This window comes from Oncorhynchus keta, chromosome 11 (assembly GCF_023373465.1).
Source record: "Oncorhynchus keta strain PuntledgeMale-10-30-2019 chromosome 11, Oket_V2, whole genome shotgun sequence".
Classification (NCBI taxonomy): domain Eukaryota; kingdom Metazoa; phylum Chordata; class Actinopteri; order Salmoniformes; family Salmonidae; genus Oncorhynchus; species Oncorhynchus keta.
In genome coordinates, this window is record NC_068431.1 from 8,277,179 (window position 1) to 8,295,429 (window position 18,251).

The 18,251-nt window shown below is 48.2% G+C and overlaps 1 protein-coding gene across 2 annotated transcripts in view; it reads right to left on the minus strand.

The window, feature by feature from the left end:
- Nucleotides 1–9,442, minus strand: part of LOC127933054 (calcium/calmodulin-dependent protein kinase kinase 1-like) — a 257,072-nt gene extending 247,630 nt beyond the window's left edge. For both annotated transcript variants that reach the window (XM_052529356.1, XM_052529355.1), the window contains exon 1: nt 8,968–9,442. The gene's annotated coding sequence lies outside the window, so the exon portion shown is untranslated. The remainder of the gene's footprint in view (nt 1–8,967) is intronic.
- Between the last annotated feature and the right edge of the window lie 8,809 nt (nt 9,443–18,251).

Genomic DNA, 18,251 nt, shown 5'->3' on the forward strand with positions numbered 1-18,251 from the left:
TGGCTGACTGGATGGTTGACTGACTGGGTGGCTGACTGGGTGGCTGACTGGCTGGTTGACTGGGTGGCTGACTGGGTGGCTGACTGGGTGGCTGACTGGATGGTTGACTGACTGGGTGGCTGACTGGCTGGTTGACTGGCTGGTTGACTTGGTGGCTGACAGACTGGGTGGCTGACTGGGTGGCTGACTGGATGGTTGACTGACTGGGTGGCTGACTGGGTGGCTGACTGGATGGTTGACTGACTGGGTGGCTGACTGGGTGGCTGACTGGGTGGCTGACTGGGTTGCCGACTGGGTGGCCGACTGGGTGGCTGACTGGATGGCTGACTGGGTGGCTGACTGGATGGTTGACTGGATGGCTGACTGGGTGGCTGACTGGGTGGCTGACTGGGTGGCTGACTGGGTGGCTGACTGGGTGGCTGACTGGGTGGCTGACTGGATGGCTGACTGAGTAGCTGACTGGGTGGCTGACTGGGTGGCTGACTGGGTGGCTGACTGGGTGGCTGACTGGGTGGCTGACTGGATGGTTGACTGACTGGGTGGCTGGCTGGGTGGCTGACTGGGTTGCCAACTGGGTGGCCGACTGGGTGGCTGACTGGGTGGCTGACTGGATGGTTGACTGGATGGTTGACTGGGTGGCTGACTGGATGGCTGACTGGATGGCTGACTGGGTGGCTGACTGGATGGCTGACTGGGTGGCTGACTGGGTGGCTGACTGGATGGTTGACTGACTGGGTGGCTGACTGACTGGGTGGCTGACTGGGTGGCTGACTGGATGGTTGACTGACTGGGTGGCTGACTGGGTGGCTGACTGGGTGGCTGACTGGGTTGCCGACTGGGTGGCCGACTGGGTGGCTGACTGGGTGGCTGACTGGGTGGCTGACTGGATGGTTGACTGGGTGGCTGACTGGATGGCTGACTGGGTGGCTGACTGGGTGGCTGACTGGGTGGCTGACTGGATGGCTGACTGGATGGCTGACTAGGTGGCTGACTGGATGGCTGACTGGATGGCTGACTGGGTGGCTGACTGGGTGGCTGACTGGGTGGCTGACTGGATGGTTGACTGGATGGCTGACTGGGTGGCTGACTGGGTGGCTGACTGGATGGCTGACTGGATGGCTGACTGGGTGGCTGACTGGGTGGCTGACTGGGTGGCTGACTGGATGGTTGACTGGGTGGCTGACTGGGTGGCTGACTGGATGGTTGACTGACTGGGTGGCTGACTGGCTGGCTGACTGGATGGCTGACTGGGTGGCTGACTGGGTGGCTGACTGGATGGTTGACTGGATGGCTGACTGGGTGGCTGACTGGGTGGCTGACTGGGTGGCTGACTGGATGGTTGACTGACTGGGTGGCTGACTGGGTGGCTGACTGGATGGTTGACTGACTGGCTGGTTGACTGGGTGGCTGACTGGATGGTTGACTGACTGGGTGGCTGACTGGGTGGCTGACTGGCTGGTTGACTGGATGGTTGACTGACTGGGTGGCTGACTGGGTGGCTGACTGGGTGGCTGACTGGGTGGCTGACTGGGTGGCTGACTGGATGGCTGACTGGGTGGCTGACTGGATGGCTGACTGGATGGCTGACTGGGTGGCTGACTGGGTGGCTGACTGGATGGCTGACTGGGTGGCTGACTGGATGGCTGACTTGATGGCTGACTGGGTGGCTGACTGGCTGGTTGACTGGGTGGCTGACTGGATGGTTGACTGACTGGGTGGCTGACTGGGTGGCTGACTGGCTGGTTGACTGGATGGTTGACTGACTGGGTGGCTGACTGGGTGGCTGACTGGATGGTTGACTGACTGGGTGGCTGGCTGGGTGGCTGACTGGGTGGTTGACTGACTGGGTGACTGACTGGCTGGTTGACTTGGTGGCTGACAGACTGGGTGGCTGGCTGGGTGGCTGACTGGGTGACTGACTGGGTGGCTGACTGGGTGGCTGACTGGGTGACTGACTGGGTGGCTGACTGGCTGGTTGACTTGGTGGCTGACAGACTGGGTGGCTGACTGGGTGGCTGACTGGGTGGCTGGTTGACTTGGTGGCTGACAGACTGGGTGGCTGGCTGGGTGGCTTGCTGGGTGGTTGACTGGGTGACTGACTGGGTGGTTGACTGACTGGGTGGCTGACTGGCTGGTTGACTTGGTGGCTGACAGACTGGGTGGCTGGCTGGGTGGCTTGCTGGGTGGTTGACTGGGTGACTGACTGGGTGGTTGACAGACTGGGTGGCTGACTGGCTGGTTGACTTGGTGGCTGACAGACTGGGTGGCTGGCTGGGTGGCTGGCTGGGTGGCTGACTGGGTGACTGACTGGGGGCTGACTGGCTGGTTGACTTGGTGGCTGACAGACTGGGTGGCTGACTGGCTGGTTGACTTGGTGGCTGACAGACTGGGTGGCTGGCTGGGTGACAGACTGGGTGGCTGGCTGGGTATCCGTTATTGAAACAGCAAATATGATGTATTATATTAACTGTACAACAAGCATACAACATCTCCCGTAGGGAATGATGCACTGTCGTAAAGGGCACCTGGACATTCGATTGAAGTTGGAAGTTTACATACACCTTAACAAATACATTTAAACTCAGTTTTTCACAATTCCTGACATTTAATCCTAGACAATATTCCCTGTCTTGGGTCAGTTAGGATCACCACTTTATTTTAAGAATGTGAAATGTCAGAATAACATTAGAGAGAATGATTTATTTCAGCTTTTATTTATTTCATCACATTCCCAGTGGGTCAGAAGTTTACATACACTCAATTAGTATTTGGTACAATTGCCTTTAAATTGTTTAACTTGGGTCAAATGTTTTGGGTTGCCTTCCACAAGCTTCCCATAATAAGTTGGGGTTTGGCTCATTCCTACAGACAGAGCTGGTGTAACTGAGTCAGATTTGTAGGCCTCCTTGCTCGCACACACTTTTTCAGTTCTGCCCACACATGTTCTATAGGATTGAGGTCAGGGCTTTGTGATGGCCACTCCAATACCTTGACTTTGTTGTCCTTAAGACATTTTGACACAACTTTGGAAGTATGCTTGGGGTCATTGTCCATTTGGAAGACCCATTTGCGACCAAGCTTTAACTTCCTGACTGATGTCTTGCGATGTTGCTTCGTAATATAGCCACATAATTTTCCTCCCTCATGATGCCATCTATTTTGTGAAGTGCACCAGTCCCTCCTGCAGCAAAGCACCCCCACAACATGATGCCAAATAAATCATTCTCTCTACTATTGGCTAAGGGGTATGTAAACTTCCGACTTCAACTGTATCTGCGGGGACTGCGTGTTATGAGTCAACCCACGCATCACTAATCTGCACAGTCAGCAGTACAGGAAGTAAATGTAGAAGAGAAACAGCAGCACTGCTGACGCATTGTTTGGCAAAACTGTCAGTCACGAAAACAGCTTCCTGAAATACACACCACCAATGAACACAAACGGTTCATTTGGAAATGAGGATCTCGAAGTGGCAAATACTGAGCTACCAATACAGGGGGAGAGAGAGGGAGAAGAGAAGAGAAGAGAAGAGAAGAGAAGAGAGAGAGAGAGAGAGAGAGAGAGAGACACAGAGAGAGAGAGAGACACAGAGAGAGAGAGAGAGACACAGAGACAGAGACAGAGACAGAGACAGAGACAGAGAGAGTTAGAGAGAAAGGGAGAGAGAGGTAGAGAGAGGGAGATATACATTTGAAATGGCATGCAAATTACAGGGCACTTTTGAAATTTGAATAAGACGAGCTTAGAAACTGACTGTTATGTGCGTATCGTTGTTGTTAACTCACCACTGAACCTGCACTGCTGCTGTCAAACACATCACATCACCCACACGGATGACAGTCATTGTAATGAGCTATATCACACACTGCTCTCCCTGCAACTCAATAACAGGACTATACTGGTAATAAGGTTTCATAAGCAACAGCACAGTAGTTAGGCTTTTTATGTGGTGTGGTGTGTGGTGTGTTGTGGTGTGGTGTGGTGGTGTTGTGTTGTGTGGTGTGTGGTGTGGTGTGTGGTGTTGTGGTGTGTGGTGTGTTGTGGTGTGGTGTGTGGTGTGTTGTGGTGTGGTGGTGTGGTGTGTTGTGTGGTGTGTGGTGTGGTTTGGTGTGTTGTGGTGTGTTGTGTGGTGGTCTGGTGTGTGGTGGTATGTGGTGTGTGGTGGTGTGTGGTGTGTGGTGTGTAGAGTGGTGGTGTGGTGGGGTGTGTTGTATGGTGTTGTTGCGTTGTGTGGTGGTGTGGTGTTGTGTGTGGTGGTGTGTGTTGTGTGGTGGTGTGGTGTGGTGTTGTATGGTGGTGTGGTAATGTATGATGGTGTGGTGTTGTGTGGTGTGTGGTGTGTGGTGGTGTGGTGTGGTGTTGTATGGTGGTGTGGTAATGTATGATGGTGTGGTGTTGTGTGGTGGTGTGTGGTGTGTTGTGTGTTGGTGTGGTGTGTGGTGGTGGTGTTGTGTGGTGTTGATGTGCTGTGTGATGGTGTGGTGTTGTGCTGGTTACCCCATTCATCAGTTAGACAGTATTCCACAACATGGTAAATGAATCTCAATGATGAACAACATGGTGAACCAAGCGCACGACCACTCCAGTGACTTTTCACTAACCAGAAAATGTAACTATAGACAGCTAGCACTGTAGACAACTAGTACTGTAGACAACTAGCACTGTAGACAACTAGCACTGTAGACAGCTAGCACTGTAGACAACTAGCACTGTAGACAGCTAGCACTGTAGACAACTAGCACTGTAGACAGCTAGCACTGTAGACAGCTAGCACTGTAGGTAACTAGCACTGTAGACAGCTAGCACTGTAGACAACTAGCACTGTAGACAACTAGCACAGCACTGTAGACAACTAGCACTGTAGACAACTAGCACTGTAGACAACTAGCACTGTAGACAGCTAGCACTGTAGACAGCTAGCACTGTAGACAGCTAGCACTGTAGACAACTAGCACTGTAGACAACTAGCACTGCACTGTAGACAACTAGCACTGTAGACAGCTAGCACTGTAGACAACTAGCACTGAAGACAACTAGCACTGTAGACAACTAGCACTGTAGACAGCTAGCACTGTAGACAGCTAGCACTGTAGACAACTAGCACTGTAGACAGCTAGCAAACTAGCACTGTAGACAACTAGCACTGTAGACAACTAGCACTGTAGACAACTAGCAAACTAGCACTGTAGACAACTAGCACTGTAGTCAACTAGCACTGCAGACAACTAGTACTGTAGACAGCTAGCACTGTAGACAACTAGCACTGTAGACAACTAGCACAACACCTTTATCAAAGAGACTCAACATAGTGAATGAAGGACTCCTTACTGACTTCAAATAATGACATCGCTCAACAGGTCCATATGAGATGCTTTACAGATGCTTTATAAATACATTACAGTGTCATTTATAAGCATTTGTTATGATGAATGAATATTGAACATATTGTCTATGAAGACAGGGTTTTGACTAGGTGGTATAGGCTCACAGCTATGACTGGAAGGGACTTAGCAGGTTAGGAGAACGTATGCAGCAGGTTAGGATAATTAATGTAGCAGGTTAGGAAAATAAGGTTATGGTTAGGAAAATGGTTAGGGTTAGCTAAAATGGTTAGGGTTACCTAAAATGGTTAGGGTTAGCTAAAATGGTTAGGGTTTGCTAAAATGGTTAGGGTTAGCTAAAATGGTTAGGTTTAGCTAAAATGGTTAGGGTTAGCTAAAATGGTTAGGTTTAGCTAAAATGGTTAGGGTTAGCTAAAATGGTTAGGGTTAACTAAAATGGTTAGGGTTAGTTAAAATGTTTAGGGTTAGCTAAAATGGTTAGGGTTAGCTAAAAATGGTTAGGGTTAGCTAAAATTGTTAGGGTTAACTAAAATGGTTAGGGTTAGCTAAAATGGTTAGGGTTAGCTAAAAATGGTTAGGGTTAGTTAAAACGGTTAGGGTTAGCTAAAATGGTTAGGGTTAGTTAAAATGTTTAGGGTTAGTTAAAATGGTTAGGGTTAGCTAAAATGGTTAGGGTTAGCTAAAATGGTTAGGGTTAGCTAAAATGCTCTCTGAATCTGCTACTAAAAGTAACTTCCGGTCTTAGCTGCAGTGTTGCCATGTTTGTAGTTTTCCTGCCAAATTGGGCTGCTTTGAAAACGATGTCACAGGTAAAAATGTATCGGTCGCTGGTTGTGGGTTTTTGGGCTGTTTCTAAGTTGCACCACGTCATGGCATTTCCCTTAAAATATATATGTGTCACTGTGACCTGCTGCTGACTGTCAGGCAGTGAGGCAGGCTATTACTGAGTGAGTGGTGGGGAGGACCGGAGGGGGGGTGTGTGTGTGTGTGTGTGTGTGTGTGTGTGTGTGTGTGTGTGTGTGTGTGTGTGTGTGTGTGTGTGTGTGTGTGTGTGTGTGTGTGTGTGTGTGTGTGTGTGTGTCATTATGGAGACACCTGTTCCCAACCCTTTTTTCCGTAAAACATATTAATACTCCGGAACTGGCACACATCAAGATCAAGAAATAATGGAGACAGAGCACTGGCAAACGACTTTGGCCACACTGGAGCGAATTACATAAATTAGCTCGGAGGTGGTTTTTGACTTTGCTTAAAGAAAATGATATCAAGAGAAGTGCTTTATGGAAGCTCAGTTCTTGGGTCTCGGGGGGCTGTTATGGAACTACCCTCGCTTGGTTCTTTTTATGGGGGAAAAGTCCTCAATGAAACTGGCATTAAATGTGGAGAATGATACAATTGCCTCCGTTGGCCATCAAATAAACTATTAATTTATATGCCATTGTAGGCTACCATTTGATACAATACATATGTTGAATAATATATAATAATATATGCCATTTAGCAGACGCTTTTATCCAAAGCGACTTACAGTCATGTGTGCATACATTATACGTATGGGTGGTCCCGGGAATCGAACCCACTACCCTGGCGTTACAAGCGATATCACTGGAGTCGTTGTAAATGAATGTGTGCCACTTGTGTAGCCTACCTGGAGCTGCCAAATAATAAATATTTATTAACTTCAGTTTATCGTTGTTGTATCCTTCTGTTATAATGCAATTATTAATGGACATGTTTAGTTAATTAAATTGGAAGTTAGCAAAGCTCTATCGCAATTGCCGATTAGTTGTTAGAACGCATTAGATTGACAGTAAAAATAGTCATATTAAGCTTCAGGTAATTAATATTTAATATATTTAATTCTACATCTTGTCTAGGCTACTGTATACCATCTGAAATTATATGTAGGCTTTTCAGGAGCTATAGACTATCTGCCTTTATCTACGTAAACCATGACAGAGTTGAATTACAATAATAAACCCAGATTTTAGTCTGTAGCCTATTGAAATGACAAGTCAATCTCACAAATTAGCCCTTTATAACAGTTTGTATTTATTAATTTATAACAGGTTGTATTTATTAATTTATAACAGGTTGTATTTATTAATTTATAAGAGGTTGTATTTATTAATTTATAACAGGTTGTATTTATTAATTTATAACAGGTTGTATTTATTAATTTATAACAGGTTGTATTTATTAATTTATAACAGGTTGTATTTATTAATTTATAAGAGGTTGTATTTATTAATTTATAACAGGTTGTATTTATTAATTTATAACAGGTTGTATTTATTAACACCCGGCACATAATAACAACACATTTACCAGAAAATAACCTGACATTAGTTTATGCTCATCCAAGTGTTTCTTGCTCAGAGATTTCGAGATCCTCTGTCCAACTTTCATCGCTCAAACTCTCCTGTCGGATTTATCTAGTTATGCACATGCCCAGAGGGGATTTATTTACAATTGTAAACCTGCTTTGAGCCCTGAATGCTGATTGGCTATTAGCCGTGGTATATCAGACTATGGCAATACGGCATACTGGGGGTTTGTGGTATATGGTCTATATACCACGGCTAACGGCTGTATCCAGGCACATTGTGTTGTCTCATGCTTAAAAACAGCCCTTGGCCGTGGTAAATCGGCCATATACCATACGCCCGTGTGCCTTATTGCTTAATCATACCAGTAAAACGAGTTAAATTGACATCCATTGATGGAAAATTGTCTGGCGAGTTTAATGAGGGCGAATGATCTTTTCTCCTGCGACATATTCACATTCCTTCATTATGTCGTGCCATAGCTCACAATAAGTATGTTGATGAAAACCGAATTTTGCTTCTAACGTCGTTACTACGATATTCGTTCTTAATTCACTCGATAACGTTATGGAAAAGGGTTTATTATATGTCAACTCCTCTTTCGCTGTAAAAAAAAATTATATTATTTTTATTTTCGAAAAAAGGGCTAGTTTTAAGGCCTTTTGTGCGGGTTTTGAGTGGTCAATCGGCTAGAAATGTCAGTAAACCCTGGCAACCCTGCTTAGCTGTACCCCATCTAGTCACAACCAGAGTCCATCTATGTTGGATCATTATAGGCTAGGCTACTGCACAAAGTGCACATAATACCAGCTACATCACTGTGTGAGCATGGACACGGACAGACAATGCTTTCGGGGATTATGCTGCTTTTGCATACTGAATAACATTATTTTATCTTGATATGCCAAAATTGTGAGAGCAATCTAATAACGGGCGTGTGTAATTGCAATGATCGCACATCACAGATCGTAGCATTATTCTCAATTGACTGTCAAGGCGCTACTACCGTACATTCTAACAAAGGACCGGCATGTTCGTGCGCCTATAAACGTTGTTTTGACATTTCAGACAAAGAATAAATGTGTCAAGAACAGACTACAGCATAGGTAACCGGTACAGTGCATGAGCACATGGTATAGGTAGCCTAATGACAATGAATGATGATCCAGGTTATTTTGTTCCAAATGCTGCACTACACATGTGCCCAAACCTAAGCCCGCAAAAATAGTAAGAATGCTTTGACATAACATTGTGGGTGAAGAAATATGTCCAATGGTATTTTAAAAAGTTTCACTCACCGGAATAGGAAGTCTGCCTGGACCAATGTTTTGGAGAACCCGCGAGCACTCGATTGATGTCCCGGGTGGAACCGTGGAAAAGAATGTTACTGTCACAGCGTTCAATCACTACATTAAACACAGAATAATAACAATACAACAACTGACAAGTACTCTCTGTCGGACAACCCCTTTTATAAAGCCGACCTGAAACACACCCGCATCATTCCATAAACACGCCTTGTCCCTAGCGATCTACAGTGCGCTGAAATGTGTCCCATCGTTCACACCCTCTCTTCCGCAATATACTGTAGTAGGCTACACATTGGCGACAGCGCTACCTTCCACTTGCTTTCACTTTAAAGTGCCACTGTACAAATAACCTACAGTAGGCTATCCTACAAATATTTTTGTTAGCATATGGAGTCTTTAGAACAGTCTTAAGCACCTATAGGAAAATTGTTGACCTTCGTAACGCGGTTCGCATGTCAACAGTAGCCGACACACATAGATAATACAACGAACTTCTATGATTCGTCAAAAACATTTCTGTAGGATAATTGTCATGTTGGGTCCTACGAACCGTCCTATTACGGTATGTGTAGTCTATTCGTTCACATTGTATCAGACTTAAACAGCTGTTTCTATAGATTTTGATAAGCTATCAACATAGAGAAGCATTGTGTGTCCAAATGCTTTCGGGAATTGTGGAAAAGAATGCTCCATTTGCAATATCACAAATATTAGGTTATTAAATGTCTGACATCTAAAGGATTTTGGGAAGGAATCATTTATTCGGCATCTATGGCTCTATTCAATCAAAACCTGAAACTGGACTTTTCAGATATGTAAGACAGTAACTTAGTTCAATTGTGATGTGTAAAGTAGTAGGCTAGTTAAAAATCAAATGACCAATGGTGCCGTTTTTATCTCAATATCAAATAATTTCTGGATAAAAATGAAGTACCTTCCTTTTAAATTAAAATGGTCAAAAAGAGCTGAATGTTTCAAGCGAGAATTTCGCTTCCACTGTCTGGGAGTGGTCTGAGTGGGGAGGGGGAAACTGAAAACTGTCTGTTATTGGCCGAAAGGGTTGGAACTCTAATCTTATTGGTCTATTAACTCATTTACCACCTGGTGATGTCACCAGGCCAGCCAAAACTCCACCCACTAAAACAAGCTGAAATTTCAGGTGTTCTTTTCCAAGAGCTATTACACTAAAGGGGCATTATCATAATTTTCACATTTTCACAGTATTATTCCAACAACATTGTGGATATATATATATATATGTGTGTGGGTGAAACACAGGTAAATCATGTGTTTGACTTCACTGGGCCTTTAGTACTTATTTAAACTGTCAGTGTGGGAAGAATAACCTTGCTGGCATCACCTGCTTTGAAACGTCTGCATACTGTGTTTGATTGAACATCGCCCAGGGCCATGAGTTTGTAGCTGGCTACACGATTCAGCTAATCTATTGGGATGAATCAGGTAGCTTTGAATGACATGCAGAGACTGTGTTATTATGAAAGAGATCTAGCTGCCCCCTCTGCTCTTCTCCATCAATAGGATGTTACCTCAGCAGCTTGAGTCACAGGTACAGTTCTCTGTTCATCAGTCTGAATAACGTGTTTGGCCGGACACAGTGAGCACACACACACACACACACACACACACACACACACACACACACACACACACACACACACAGACTAGAGAATCAACATTGCAACGAGGGACTGAAGTCAGAAAGTGCAGTACGTAAGTTTGTTGTTGGTCAGAACTTTCTCTGTCATTGCCGACCATCGCCATGAGGGAAGTTCATACAGAGTTCATCTTGGTTCCTTGGCAACAACCCTGGCTTCAGAGAACACAGCTCGAGGACTGACATCATGGGTTGGATGGAGGGAAAACTGACTGGCCCTCCTTGTAGCAAGAGATTTGTATCTCCCACCCAAGAACACACACAAACACACATCCGTGCACACTGACGCACACATGCCATGCACCCACACAGTCTCTCACACAGAGCTGGAGAACTTCAACTGTCAGTGTGTCTTTGGATCCGGCAACGTGTCTTTGGGAACTGGCCTCCACACACAGGTCCAAGTCCTACACAGTGGGCCTAGAAATAGTCTGTTTACTTATGTGAGTCATCGCGTCAATAATTTACTTCACAGCTTCCTCTGTACTGCCTAAAGTCTGAGGCGGAGGTCTAGGCAGAAATTACAGTGTGGCTGTGGGCCTGAATAACAATGACTGGGACATTTTCCAGCAAAAATAACCAGATATCAGTGGTGCAGTCCTGGTGCATGGCGAAGTGGGTATAGTCTAATTTAGCCGAACTGATTGCCCTGCGAATGAAAGGTGCCCTGTGTGAAAAATTATACGAGAAACAGATGTAATTTTACATTTCTTTATTTAACTATGCAAGTCAGTTAAGAACAAATATTTTTTTTTTACAATGACAGCCTACCAGGGAACAGTGGGTTAACTGCCTTGTTCAGGGGCAGAACAATATATTTTTACCTTGTCAGCTGCGGGATTCAATCCAGCAACCTTTCGGTTACTGGCCCAACGTTCTAACCACAAGACTACCTACCTCCGCAAGTAGGCTACTCTGAATGACCTAAAATCGTGGCAATGCGAATGACATCCACCATGATGTCCAGAATTAAATAACAGGCCTGATCTGTTAGGCTAAGAGACCAGATAAGCGCGGAGGTAAGAAATGGAACAGCTTTATGTGGTGTTGCGTTACATGACAACAGGATAGTGAGGATTTCCTACACTTCACAGCAGTTATTCGCTGCTTATTCATCTCTATATTGTGCGTTTTGCTAGAGGAGATGTATGGGTTGCACCATGGTTTCCACACATTTTTACCCTAATATTACTATTCTTGTATAATGTTTCTAGGCTGTAGACTTTGCCACCTGTAGGCCTAGGCTATATCGTCTATAGGGGAAATGGTGATCGCTACCGGATCGAGGCAGGGCCTAAAACCTCATAACCTGTCCAGAAAGCTCATCTGTCGAGAAGCAAAACAAAGACGATAGGCTAAACTGTAGAACTCACCAGACCTGAATAAATCCACAATTCTCCTTGTATATTAGGAGTCAGCGAACAGGGAGGAGCTGTCCGGTGCTGAAATCTTTGATCCCGACTTTCCCCGGGTTTAGCCAGCGCCAGCTGTAATGAATTCACTGGATATATACCTAATGTACTTGAAAGCACACGGCAGACAGTCATGTCAGGTTCAGGTTGTTTACTGAACTAAACAGGTTACCTTACATTACGTTACATTTCATGACACCGGCCAAGTTGCATTAACTGCCTGTGGTGCTGAATATTATAGTCCTATGCTATGGTTAACTTTTCAAACCCACATTGTCAAATATTTCACAGGATTTGTGTTTGTGTACGCTACTTTGTGCATGATCTCTATTGTCCTATATAACTGATACGGCCGTCTACCTCCGCTGCACTACTTTGATACTTCTTAATCACCACTGATGCGTGAGTTTATGCAAATGCCCACTGAAAAAAAAGTGTGTAACCTCCACTGCACCACTACCAGAAATATTTAAGTAAAGAGTAGTGCAATCGTATTGTATCATTTTAACACATAACGCAGGACAAATGTGACTAAAACACAACAAATGTACATTGACAAACATTGGTCGTTATTATTACCAAGAAGGCAACGCAAGAGGGCGACTACACAACTGCTTACAAACAACGCTGACAACAAAAAGGACGATTGTCCAAGTCAAACAGTAAACAAACGTAATGAAATACACAACGTCTATCACCTAGCAACCAATATTCAGACAGATTAAAAGAGAAAGAGAGATTCAAACAGCAGCAGACAAGTGCAGTGATAAAAATAAAATAAAAATACCGTCACAAAATGCATATAATGGATGACAGACCAACCTTTATGAAATAAACAACATATTATCAGCATCAGCATGACCACTCCGTACACCGGCTCGGCAATGGATTGGAATATGCACAAAACAGTTTATTGCACTATTGCAAAAAGAAGCCAGGAAGAATAGAAAGCACTGAAAGTGATTTCATTAAGCCCATAAATGGACACATTTAGCTATTTTGCTATATGAAAACAGCCACACTGTCACGAGTCCGACCGAGGGTGTTTCCCCTTCCCGGGCGGGTGGCGCTCGGCGGTCGTCATCACCGGCCTATTAGCTGCCACTGATTGTTTTTCCTCTCCCTCCTTGTATGTTTAGTGGTAGCACCTGTTCATGTGTAATTAGTTTAATTAGTTTGTCTTTATTAGACAGCCGGCCCGCCTGGTTGTTGTGCGGGATTATTTTCATTGTAACCTTCGGCTCTGTTGTAGAGGTACGTGTTTAGTGCCTAGTCGTGTATTTCTTCTTTGTAATTTTTCCCCTGTGTTTGGGAACGTTACTTTTGTGAGCACTCGATGGTGCGTTGATGCTAGTAAAAGACGCACAGCATTGAACTCTGTCTCCTGCATTTTGACTCCACACCCACGACACCCGGAGCATTACAGAATCCCGCACCTATTAGATTGATGGAGTCAGCAGGAGCAGCAGCCAACCCTCTCCCATCGATGGAGGAACGGGTTCTCCACCACACCACCGTCCTCCATCGGATCGGATCCGCGATGGATCAAGTGATGGAGAGAATGGACCGATGGGAGAGGAGTGGTCTCCTCTCTCCACCTTCGGCACCCACGGTTCCGGACTCCCCATCTCCCGACGCCAGCACCCTCCGTCTGACGCTACCGAGGGCTTATGATGGAGCGGCGGCGGGTTGCCAGGGGTTTCTGCTTCAGCTGGAGCTATACCTGGCCACCATCAGACCCACTCCCTCAGGAGCAGAGAGGGTGAGTGTCCTCATCTCCTGCTCACGGGTTGTGCTCTGGAGTGGGCGAGCGCAGTCTGGAATGGCCCAGACTCAGCAGCGGGAGCACTACACAGAGTTTTCCTGCCGTTTCCGTGCCGTGTTTGATCACCCTCTAGACGGCCGAGCGGTGGGAGAACGACTATTTCATCTCAGGCAGGAGAAGAGGAGCGCCCAGGATTACGCGCTGGAGTTCCGGACCTTGGCAGCCGGATCTGGGTGGAACGACAGGGCCCTTATGGACCACTACAGGTGTAGTCTCCGAGAGGACGTCCGCCGGGAGTTAGCGTGTCGGGACACCACTCTGTCACTGGATCAGCTGATCGACATGTCCATTCGACTGGATAATCTGCTGGCTGCCCGCGGGCGTTCAGAGAGGGTTCTGTGCGTTCCACCACCCAGCCCCTCCGCTCCCATTCCCATGGAGTTGGGAGGGGCTACACCGAGGGTACCGGAGGAGGCGGCCTTCCCTGCACCAACTGTGGTCGGAGAGGGCACACGTCTGATCGGTGCTGGGGGTCCGTCTGGGAGTAGAGATGGCAGGCGGAACGCTTCTCGGTCACCCCAGGTGAGTCAGCATCAGACTCACCCAGAATCCCTTGTTGGCCATATGTTTGTCTTAATCTCTTTCCTTCACTTTTTTCCCTCTTCCCAGCATAGGGCGCTAGTCGATTCAGGCGCAGCTGGGAACTTTATGGATCGCGGACTCGCCCTTAAGTTAGGGGTTCCGCTGGTGCCGATAGATTCTCCTTTCCCCGTGCACTCCCTAGATAGCCGGCCATTAGGGTCAGGGATGGTCGGGAGACCACGGTCCCACTGGACATGGTGACGCAGGGGAATCATAGGGAGCATATCAGTTTTTATTATTGATTCGCCTGCGTTTCCAGTGGTGCTGGGGACTCCTGGCTGGCCCAGCACAATCCTAAAATTTCGTGGAGACAGGGGTTCTCCAGGGGTGGTCAGAGGAGTGTTCTGGAAGGTGTTTGGGAGTTTCCATCGGTGCCACGTCGGTGGAGAGTCCAGACCAGGGTTCCACGGTGTGCATTCCCCCCGAGTATGCCGATTTGGCAATCGCTTTCAGTAAAGTGAAAGCGACTAAATTACCACCTTATCGACCGGGAAGGGATTGTACGATAGATCTCCAGGTAGACGCTGCGCTTCCCAAGAGTCACGTGTACCCACTGTCCCAGGAGGAGACGTTGGCAATGGAGACATATGTCACGGAGTCGCTGGGACAGGGGTACATTCGGCCCTCCATTTCACCCGTCTCCTCGAGTTTCTTTTTTGTGAGGAAAAAGGAGGGAGGTTTGCGTCCGTGTATCGATTATAGAGGTCTAAACGCCATCACAGTGGGGTATAGTTACCCTCTACCTCTCATCGCTACGGCGGTGGAATCGTTCCACGGAGCGCAGTTCTTCACAAAACTGGATCTCAGGAGCGCGTATAGTCTGGTGCGTATTCGGAAGGGAGACGAGTGGAAAACCGCATTTAGTACTACATCCGGCCACTATGAGTACCTCGTCATGCCGTATGGGTTAAAGAATGCTCCAGCCGTTTTCCAATCCTTTGTAGACGAGATTCTCAGGGACCTGTGCGGGCAGGGAGTGGTTGTTTATATCGATGACATTCTGATCTACTCGGCCACTCACACCGCGCATGTGTCTCTGGTGCGCAAAGTGCTTGGTAGACTGCTGGAGCATGACCTATACGTCAAGGCTGAGAAATGCGTGTTCTCTAAACGAGCCGTCTCTTTTCTGGGATATCGCATTTCCACCTCGGGGTGGTGATGGAGGGTGACCGCATTAGGGCCGTGCGTAATTGGCCGACTCCAACCACGGTAAAGGAGGTGCAGCGGTTTTTGGGTTTTGCCAACTACTACCGGAGGTTTATCCGGGGTTTTGGCCAGATAGCGGCTCCCATTACCTCACTGCTGGGGGGGGGCCCGGTGCGATTGCAGTGGTCAGCACAGGCGGACAGAGCATTCAACAAGTTGAAGGCGCTGTTCACTGATGCGCCCGTGTTGGCGCATCCGGATCCCTCTCTAGCATTCATAGTGGAGGTGGACGCGTCCGAGGCTGGGGTGGGTGCCGTGCTATCACAGCGCTCGGGTACGCCACCAAAACTCCGCCCCTGCGCTTTCTTCTCAAGGAAGCTCAGCCCAGCGGAGCGTAACTATGATGTGGGGGACCGGGAGTTGCTAGCGGTGGTTAGAGCTCTGAAGGTGTGGAGACACTGGCTTGAGGGGGCTAAGCACCCTTTTCTCATCTGGACCGACCACCAGAATCTGGAGTATATTCGGGCTGCAAGGAGACTTAACCCACGTCAGGCAAGGTGGGCCATATTCTTCACCCGGTTCCGGTTTACTTTGTCTTATAGACCGGGCTCCCAGAACGTGAAGGCTGACGCACTGTCCCGCCTTTACGACACCGAGGATGGGTCCACCGAACCTACTCCCATCCTTCCCACCTCTAAGCTGGTAGCCCCAGTGGTATGGGAGGTGGACTCGGACATCGAGCGGGCGTTACGGGCTGAACCCGCGCCTCCTCAGTGTCCAGCGGGGCGAAGGTACGTGCCGCTTGATGTTCGGGACAAGCTGATTCGGTGGGCTCACGTCCTACCCTCCTCGGGTCACCCTGGGGTGACGAGGACAGTGGGGAGCCTTCAGGGGAGGTATTGGTGGCCTACGTTGGTTAAGGACGTTAAGGGTTATGTCTCCTCTTGCTCAGTGTGCACTCAGAGTAAGGCTCCTAGGCACCTTCCTAGAGGGAAGCTACAACCCCTCCCCGTTCCACAGCGGCCATGGTCACATCTGTCCATAGATTTCCTGACCGATCTTCCGCCGTCTCAGGGGAACACCGCGGTTCTAGTGATTGTGGATCGGTTTTCTAAGTCCTGCCGTCTCCTCCCGTTGCCCGGTATCCCTACAGCCCTGCAGACTGCGGAGGCATTATTTACCCATGTCTTTCGGCACTACGGGGTGCCGGAGGACATCGTTTCTGATCGGGGACCCCAATTCACGTCTCGGGTATGGAGAGCGTTCATGGAACGCTTGGGGGTCTCTGTCAGCCTGACCTCCGGTTATCACCCGAGAGTAATGGGCAGGTGGAGAGAATGAACCAGGAGGTGGGTAGGTTTCTGCGGTCGTATTGCCAGGATCGGCCAGGGGAGTGGGCACGATACATTCCCTGGGCTGAAATGGCTCAGAACTCACTACGCCACTCCTCTACTAACGTGTCCCCTTTTCAGTGTGTGTTGGGATACCAGCCGGTCCTGGCACCATGGCATCCGAGCCAGACCGAGGCTCCTGCGGTGGAGGAATGGGTACAGCGCTCCAAGGAGACCTGGAGGGCCGTCCAGGAATCTCTACGACAAGCGAGTGGACGGCAGAAGAGGAGTGCTGACCGCCACCGCAGTGAGGCCCCGTGTTTGTACCGGGGACAGGGTCTGGCTCTCGACCCGAAACCTACCTCTCCGCTTGCCCTGCCGGAAGCTGGGTCCGCAGTGTGTAGGGCCCTTTAAAGTCCTGAGGAGAATAAACGAGGTGTGTTATCGATTACAACTCCCTTCCTATTATCGTATTAACCCCTCGTTTCATGTGTCTCTCCTCAGGCCGGTGGTAGCTGGTCCCCTGCAGGACAGTGAGGTACCGGAGGTCCCTCCCCCCTCTGGACATCGAGGGGACCCCGGCGTACACGATCCGGGCCATTCTGGACTCAAGACGCCGGGTGAGGGGCCTGCAGTACCTCGTGGACTGGGAGGGGTACGGTCCGGAGGAGAGGTGCTGGGTACCGGTGAGGGACATCTTGGATCCATCCATGTTGAGGGATTTCCATCGCCTCCATCCGGATCGCCCTGCACCTCGTCCTCCGGGGCGACCTCGAGGCCGGTGTCGGCGCGCTGCGGGAGCCGCGCGTCAGGAGGGGGGTACTGTCACGAGTCCGACCGAGGGTGTTTCCCCTTCCCGGGCGGGTGGCGCTCGGCGGTCGTCATCACCGGCCTATTAGCTGCCACTGATTGTTTTTCCTCTCCCTCCTTGTATGTTTAGTGGTAGCACCTGTTCATGTGTAATTAGTTTAATTAGTTTGTCTTTATTAGACAGCCGGCCCGCCTGGTTGTTGTGCGGGATTATTTTCATTGTAACCTTCGGCTCTGTTGTAGAGGTACGTGTTTAGTGCCTAGTCGTGTATTTCTTCTTTGTAATTTTTCCCCTGTGTTTGGGAACGTTACTTTTGTGAGCACTCGATGGTGCGTTGGTGCTAGTAAAAAGACGCACAGCATTGAACTCTGTCTCCTGCATTTTGACTCCACACCCACGACACCCGGAGCATTACACACACACAATAAAATGCAAACACTTTAGGCCTATGCCTTGAACTGCTGGTATGAAATGAATAGCTCACTTTGAA